The following is an 8266-nucleotide window of genomic DNA, read 5'->3' on the forward strand; positions in this document are numbered from 1 at the left end:
CTTATATTTAAATGACCCACACCCCACACTTCCTAAGATATTCCATTTCCCATATTGACATACCTAAGCCCCCTGTGAGGAAGTGGGGTACTGGTGTCAAGCCCAGCAGGATTAGAATTTACAACCTTTGTTATTCTGAGCAGCAGCTCTAGCAGTGTGACCTAAACCAATTGCTGGGTATCATTACAGTGACTGCAGCCTTTTGAGCTCTACTTCTCACTGTGCACACCTGTACACCCTCCCCTGGCTTCATTTAAAAGCAGACCACTTCCAATTTCTGGTAGCCAGTTCAATGTTCCTTGTGCAGAAAAAGGAGCACACCTGAGATATCTGGGAGGTATGCTAATAGCCAAATTAGCTACAGGTGTAAGCTGTAGAACTCAAAAGTATGATTTGACAGTGGTGCTACCCAGCAGCTGGTTTAGGTCACACTGTTAGAACTGCTGCCCAGAGAAGAAGAGATTGTGTGTTCTGATCCTGTTGGGCCTGACACCAGTACCAAATTCCTCACAAGGTGCTTTAGACATCAATATTGTTCCTTTGGAAATCCTTTTAGGATGTGTGGAGTGAGTCATTTAAATATACTTAGCATATCCATTAGAATATCTCCCATTTATAGAAGGTGGGCTCCCTTTTGAGAATAGGTGTCTCTCCCTATATGTTATTTGGAGGGAGGTTTGAAGGGATGGGCGTATTGGATATTGTAAAAAAGTTGAATTAATCTAACATTTTATGGTGAATTTCACAAGATTTGATGACGCATTAGGTTGTATCCACCTGAATTTTCAGTGTCCCGAATATCTATGTGTGGACCGGATTTTGATAGGTTCTAACCTCTGAGGCTGTGTCTAGTTTTTGATTTGTGAAAAAATCTATATTTATATGGGAAAATCAAGAGAATTGAGACTCCAAGTATATATCTGTATATGTCTATGTGCCAATATGCAGAATAGTGTATATTGTGCTTGAGTGGGCAGAGCAGCGTCTATGTATATATGCAGATCAGTCTATATCAGTGTACATACAGAGCCGAGGGATGTGCAGAGCAATGTATATCAGTGTACATACAGAGCAGAGAGATACGCAGAGCAGTGTACATGTGTATGGAAAAACATGACACTTAACAAGTACATGGTGATGATACTGTGAAATATAGCCAATGTAACTTGTGTAATAAAATGTAAAACCGTGAATAAAAAAATCCAAAAAATAATATTGGTGATCTTTGTTCTCAAAAATAATGGCACTCACATGAGTTCCTCCTGGTATTTTTCCAATAAAGAGTTCAGGGTGTGAACTCAGATGCTCTCATACTGCACCACTCCTCATGAAAAAAACAAAATGGAATATACAGTACCTGGCATCAAATCCTTTACTACAAAACAAAACAATTGAACAGAGGGGAGGAGGGGAGGAAACAACTCACTTTCCCAGACAAAAATAAGCATTGAGTGTCATAAGGGCACACTCTCACCCGCTCCAGAAACCGCTAGGTATCGGGTCAGCGTGCACGCTATCTTTTCCACTGCTCCTGGTTCTGCGTCGGCATCCATGGAGTCCCAGAGTGATTGCTGATATTGCAGTACAGTGTCCTCGGGGTGTCACTTCCAAATGCATTTCACCTATTCGTCAGCTTCTTCAGGGGTTCTGTCAAGACTTCAGGTGCAGGTTGGACCTCAATGGATGGAAAAGAAGGGGGCAGGCAAGGCGTAGTGTGGTTCACAGGCAAGGATCCAGGGCAGGCAGCAAGAATCGTAGTCAGGGTCACAGGCAAAGATCAGCAGCAGGGAATCCACAAGAACAGGGACAGAGGCTATGTTATGGGGCGAAGGGCAGGGAAGGTGGGGGCGAAGGGCAGGGGGTGTGTGAGTGAAGGGCAGGGGCGAAGGGCAGGGAGGGTGGGGGCGAAGGGCAGGGCCGGAGGGGGCAAAGGGCAGGGCAGGAGGGGGTGAAGGGCAGGGCCGGAGGGGGCGAAGGGCAGGGCCGGAGGGGGCGAAGGGCAGGGCTGGAGGGGGTGGGTGCGAAGGGCAGGGAGGGTGGGGGTGGGTGCGAAGGGCAGGGGGGTGGGGGCGAAGGGCAGGGAGGGTGGGGACGGGGGCGAAGGGCAGGGAGGGTGGGGGCGAAGGTCAGGGAGGGTGGGGATGGGGGTGAAGGGCAGGGAGGGTGGGGGCGAAGGGCAGGGAGGGTGGGGATGGGGGCGAAGGGCAGGGAGGGTGGGGATGGGGGCGAAGGGCAGGGAAGGTGGGGGCGAAGGGCAGGGGGTGTGTGAGTGAAGGGCAGGGCCGGAGGGGGCGAAGGGCAGGGCCGGAGGGGGCGAAAGGCAGGGCCGGAGGGGGCGAAGGGCAGGGAGGGTGGGGGTGGGTGCGAAGGACAGGGAGGGTGGGGGTGGGTGCGAAGGGCAGGGGGGGTGGGGGCGAAGGGCAGGGAGGGTGGGGGCGAAGGGCAGGGAGGGTGGGGGCGAAGGGCAGGGGGGGTGGGGGCGAAGGGCAGGGGGGGTGGGGGCGAAGGGCAGGGAGGGTGTGGATGGGGGCGAAGGGCAGGGAGGGTGGGGGCGAAGGGCAGGGAGGGTGGGGATGGGGCGAAGGGCAGGGCTGGAGGGGGCGAAGAGCAGGGCCGGAGGGGGTGAAGAGCAGGGCCGGAGGGGGTGAAGGGCAGGGCCGGAGGGGGTGAAGGGCAGGGCCGGAGGGGGTGAAGGGCAGGGCCGAGGGGGGGGTGAAGGGCATGGCCTGGGGGGGGTGAAGGGCATGGCCGGGGGGTGGAGGGTGAAGGGCATGGCCGGGGGGGGGGGTGAAGGGCATGGCTGGGGGGGGTTAAGGGCATGGCCGTTGGGGGGGTGAAGGGCATGGCCAGGGGGGGGGGGTGAAGGGCTGGGGGGGGTGAAGGGCTGGCTGGGGGGGGGTGAAGGGCCAGGGGGGTGAAGGACCGGGGGGGGGGTGAAGGGCCGGGGGGGGGTGAAGGGCCGGGGGGGTGAAGGGCCGTGGGGGGTGAAGGGCCGGGCCCGGGTGAAAGATCCCTTCCCCTGCAGTTACTTACCTCGCACCGGGCCGCGCTCCTCCTCTTCCTCGGGTTCCTCGGCGGTCTCCGTTCCCCCCAGCGAGGCGGAGCTGAGACGCTCAGGTCAGGAGGTGGTGTGGGCAGCCGGCCCATACAGCTTCCGACTGAGAGAGCCGGAGCAGCGCTCCCGGGGAGGGTGAGCTGGGGGCGCGGCCTCTAGGCCTGAAGGTGAGAGCGGCGAGAGCGTGCTCTGGGGGGGGGGGAGCGGTCTGTGGTAGGGAGCACCGGGGGAGAGGGAGCAACGGGAGAGAGGGTGAGCACCGGGAGAGAGGGTGAGCACCGGGAGAGAGGGTGAGCACCGGGAGAGAGGGTGAGCACCGGGAGAGAGGGTGAGCACCGGGAGAGAGGGTGAGCATATATATATATATATATATATAAAACATGATACTGAGCCAAGTCATGGTGAGTAAAAAAAGTGACAAAAACCCTCCACAGGAAAGCAAATATGCGAATATAACTGTATGCTCATCTGCATGTCTTAGGCAGGTCTGCAACCCCGCCTTTCCCCATCATCACCCAGCATACAGCACTTACACTGCAGCAAGGGATTCTGGGAAATGACATGCAAATGAGCACACAGTGTCACTTTTTGCCTCAATAACCATTTTTAACATGGTTCCCTATAGGCTTAAGCTTGCTGCATGGAAGCATAGGGAACCATGTTAAAAATGGTTATTGAGGCAAAAAGTGACACTGTGTGCTAATTTGCATGTCATTTCCCAGAATCCCTTGCTGCAGTGTAAGTGCTGTATGCTGGGTGATGATGGGGAAAGGCGGGGTTGCAGACCTGCCTATGACATGCAGATGAGCATACAGTTATATTTATATATATATATATAGGCAGCCGCCCTTCACTAATTTATTTGGGATAATTTGGGTCTATACACTAATTGTATATAAATACATTTGTTAGCGTTAACATTACCCCTTTTTCTTCTTTAAGTTGTGGGCCACATAATCAGAAATAGGGAGCCCAACACCTCAACAAACCCCAGTGATAAGTGAATGTGTCTTTGAACAGAAACATTGGAATTAGCAATAGAAATATTAAACATTGCAGGGAAACCACAGACAGAGGAACTTGCATTAACATTTGAGACTTTGGAATCAGTAATAGGAATCTCACACATTGCAGGGGAATCGCATGGTACAGGAAAAACAAGGGGAAGTACACTTGTCTTTGAAATTGGAACCTCTGAGTCAGCAGTGGTGATAACAAGCACTGCAGGGGACTCAGGGAAAGATATACTGTACTTGTCTTTGAAATGGATTCTTCTCAACCAGCAGGGGTTAAATTAGTCACTGTAGAGGAGTCAAGGAAAAAATATGCTTGTCTCTGAAGTGGGAGCCTGAACATCCCATGCTCCCTGCATGAATTTACAATTGCTAATCATCTCATTGAATTACTCAGATTGCAATTAGAGTCTGTCTAGATTTTAACTATTCCCTGTCCAGATAAGGAATAGGCTCTGCACATTCATTTGTACATTTTAGTTGATAAACGAATACATACATAGTAATTTATATGAAGAAAACCATACATATTTATATAATATATATATTTAATAACATAAAATCACTGAAAACATAAGTTAATCTTCCAACTATACTCAAATCATTGAATCATACCAAAGTTACTTAATGTGTGTAACACTCTATCAGTAAACAAAGTAATAACCAACTAAAATGGAAGAAAAACTAATTAGCACATTGTAACAAGGCCTTTCCCCAGTTTAAAAAGACAGCACACCAAAGCCTGTCTGTAGCTGATGAGTCCAGCAGGGAGCTGGTTAATTGATGCTAGAGTCAATTAAAAAGTCTTAATCAGGCTCACCAAGCAGGTTTAAAGGTGGGTTGCACAAACTGCACAGAGTTCTCCTCCCAGAAGGGCTGGGCTGCCAGAGAGATCTTAAGGAACAAGACCTATTCCAGGGCGCAGCGGACACTGGAACTCGCCAGAGAGTGCACCCCATGGACACCAACCCAGACCCTGACCGATGTACAGAGCCCCTGATAACAGGTACCTCTTTGGACTTAGATCAGAGGTTGGTAAGAGGCCTACCCTCCCAGCCCTGCAGATAGAGACTGGGAAGTGTGAGTTAGCCCTTACAAAGAGATAGACTGTTTGTTTATTTGTGTGCTGCCTTAAAGCTCTGTTGTTTTCACTCTACAGGCTAAATAAAAGCCAATGTTTATTTCCCCAAATCTATCTCTCCTTGGGTATACCTCGGCGCATTGCTCCTACAAACATATATAAAGTACATGTTGCATACCTGGGTTTAAAAACGCTAACGCACAGCTCTATAGACATTTACGTGTCTATAAGAGCTGTGACTTTAGTGACTTTTAGTGGGTGGGTTATAGACTGGTTTTGGTGACTGGATTGGTTAGTGACTGGGTGGGTGGGTTAGTGACTTTTAGTGACTGGGTGGGTGGGAGACAGTGACTGGGTGGGTAACAGTGACTGGGTGACATGGAGTGGGTGTGTTGAGTGATCTTGACCTGGTGGGTGCTGCTTCCTGCCGCCAGACACTTCCCTCCCTGCCCCCGATATCCCCACGGCAGCTGCCTGGGGCGGGAGGTGGGCTCGGTGGAGGGACGTGCGGGAAGTTGGCGGCTGGGGGGGCGAGACTGCCGGGCTGTGGCAGGAGGCACGCGCAGGGGAAGCGGTGTTGGCGCTTCCCCCTCCGTCCCACATTGGGAGCGGTGGGGAGCCTGGGGGGGGGTGCGGGAAATTGACAGCGGGGGGCGAGAGTGGCAGGCTGGGGCAGGAGGCGCATGCGGGGGAAGCTGGGTTGGTGCCTCCCCTCCGTCCCACGTTGGAGTGGGGGGGTGGGAGGGGGTGTGTCTCAGCTATTGACAGCAAGAGCCGTGGGTGGGCGGCAACCAATCACAAAACGCACAAACCCACAGACAAACTATATATATATATATAAGTTATCCTTGCTTCATTCATTGTAACATCGCCGGAAGAAGAGATCAGTGTATCTCGAAAGCTCGAAAGGCCACCTTGAGAAAGCGTCAGTGTGACGCGAAACGTACGTCGGTGGGCGGTCCTCTGTGACGTCAGCACGTGCACTGGTGCGGCGACGTCTGTCTAGAGAGCGCGGACAATAGCCGCAGCTTCACTCCGAGCTCCACCCGGTAACTTTACTCACAGCGGTGTTCATGAATACACCATGCCGGGCGGAAACTCAACAAATGTCGCCACTCGTGAGCAGAGACTAAACGCTCCGAGATACCAGCCCCCAACAGCACCCATGTATTGTAGAGGGTACTCTACCGAGCGGCTGCAGGGCACAATCTCTATAATACCTTAGTGTCTCTTCCCAGCAGACAGGGCGCACTCGCCCTATAAGATAAATGTGAAACCATCCACATAAGTCTGCAGAGATAGAGTGCTTTTTGTCCTATAGGCAGCTGAAGTAAACCGTTTATAATTGGCCATACTTATCTATCTGTATACCAGCAAGCCTATTCAGATACACACTTGCCACCTTCACAGGGGATACGCGCAGTGATTCATTTCATTATGTATTTATCTATTTACTACATTAATTTGGTTTGAACACATGTGAGGCTATTATAACCTTGGAAAAATTACTGACCAGGGGGAACCAACTATAACATTGATACACAGTAATAGTTCCCACAATATAGCCTCACCACCCCTAGCTACATAGTAGCCTTTTTCTTTGACATTTTAATTTATCCAGCGTTGCATTGAAGGATATATATTAACCCTTTGGTGGTCTCTTTAACAATCGACTCCCACTAGGCCATAATCAGCATTCACTATGTTGGTCTGGCCAGTAATGTACTAGCTATATTACACTTTACAGACTACCATTGAACCACATATTAATCAGATGTGATTTGAAAGCGGTGTGATTGACACCTCTACCTATGTAACACACACCAGACCCTTTCAACAACAATACACACATCACACTGAGGCACCCTATCCAATTTACACTGCGATATCAAAACTCTTTATTGCACATGGTGCCAGATACATCATATTCCTTCAAGTACCAACCTCTAGTAGTCTACGATTCAGACTTAGAGACATTTAGTTTAATACGTATTTTAATTGTGTTGAGTGTTTATGTACTTCACTTATTTTACCCATATACACTAATAAAGGTATTTTTAATTAACTTTCTTGTATCAATCCCAATATGAGTGCTTGTTGAAAAGGGGTTCTCTTACCTGTTTAGGCAGGTACTTTGTACGTTCAATATCTCGAAAGCTCGCACAAATAAAAGCATTTCGTTAGCCACAGAACGGTATCATCTATTTATTTTTTGATTATTGAAGCTCGGCTAACACGGTACTGATAATATAAATATATATATAAATATATATATATATATATATATATATATATATATATATATATATATATATATATATATATATATATATATATATATATATATATATATATATATATATATATATATATAAATATATATATATATAAATATATATATAAATATATATATATATATATATATATATATATATGCTATTTTGTGGTCTTATACTAGCAAGTCAAGCACATTCTTTAAGAGCATCCATACTGTATATGTTTTACAATTAGGCACTGGTTCATTCTTTGTTTTAATACAAATTATGTAATTTATTTATTGGTGTGCTCTTGCGGCCTACACAGAAGCTTAACATCACAATCCTAGCGCACATCAGAAACATCAGGATAGCATTCAAATCTCATAATGTCTCAATGCATTTCAAAAGCCATTATAACTCTGATCCAAAGGGCTTATCTTTTAAGGGTATAGAATATGTTCCAAAAAATTGGAGGGGCAGGATCAGAGAGAAAGATATTTCCAAAAAAAGAGAGCTTTTGAGTTATAAGTTTAAAACGTTGAAACCTTCTGGATTAAATGTGGACTTGGATCTTAATTTCTTTTGTGCTAAGTAAATTTGTGATCATCTGCCATAAGGTATTTGATCAACACATTGGTCTATGGAAAAATTGTGTCTTCCCAAATTTCTACATTACAATTAAAAAAAAAAACAAATCCTTTTATTAAATGGAATCATTGCATCTCAGGTGTTATATTAAGGATAAAGTTTGTCAAACCCAAAAATGTACCAACTTTTCTTTTTATTCGATTTTAATTTTTGATGTCACAGTGGCTATAATCCGATCTGACTAATTTTTTTTTTTTTAGTATGATTAATT

General features: G+C 47.5%; 1 protein-coding gene across 2 annotated transcripts in view; it reads left to right on the forward strand.

The window, feature by feature from the left end:
• The window catches only part of LOC142465912 (opsin-3-like), a 51397-nt gene extending 50171 nt beyond the window's left edge, over positions 1 to 1226 (forward strand). The window contains exon 3 of one of the 2 annotated variants that reach the window (XM_075570349.1): positions 1 to 1226. This exon is cut by the window's left edge and continues 817 nt beyond it. The gene's annotated coding sequence lies outside the window, so the exon portion shown is untranslated. The other variant, XM_075570348.1, reaches the window with a different exon arrangement.
• The last annotated feature ends 7040 nt before the right edge of the window (positions 1227 to 8266 follow it).

This window comes from Ascaphus truei, chromosome 14, assembly GCF_040206685.1.
Source record: "Ascaphus truei isolate aAscTru1 chromosome 14, aAscTru1.hap1, whole genome shotgun sequence".
Lineage (NCBI taxonomy): Eukaryota > Metazoa > Chordata > Amphibia > Anura > Ascaphidae > Ascaphus > Ascaphus truei.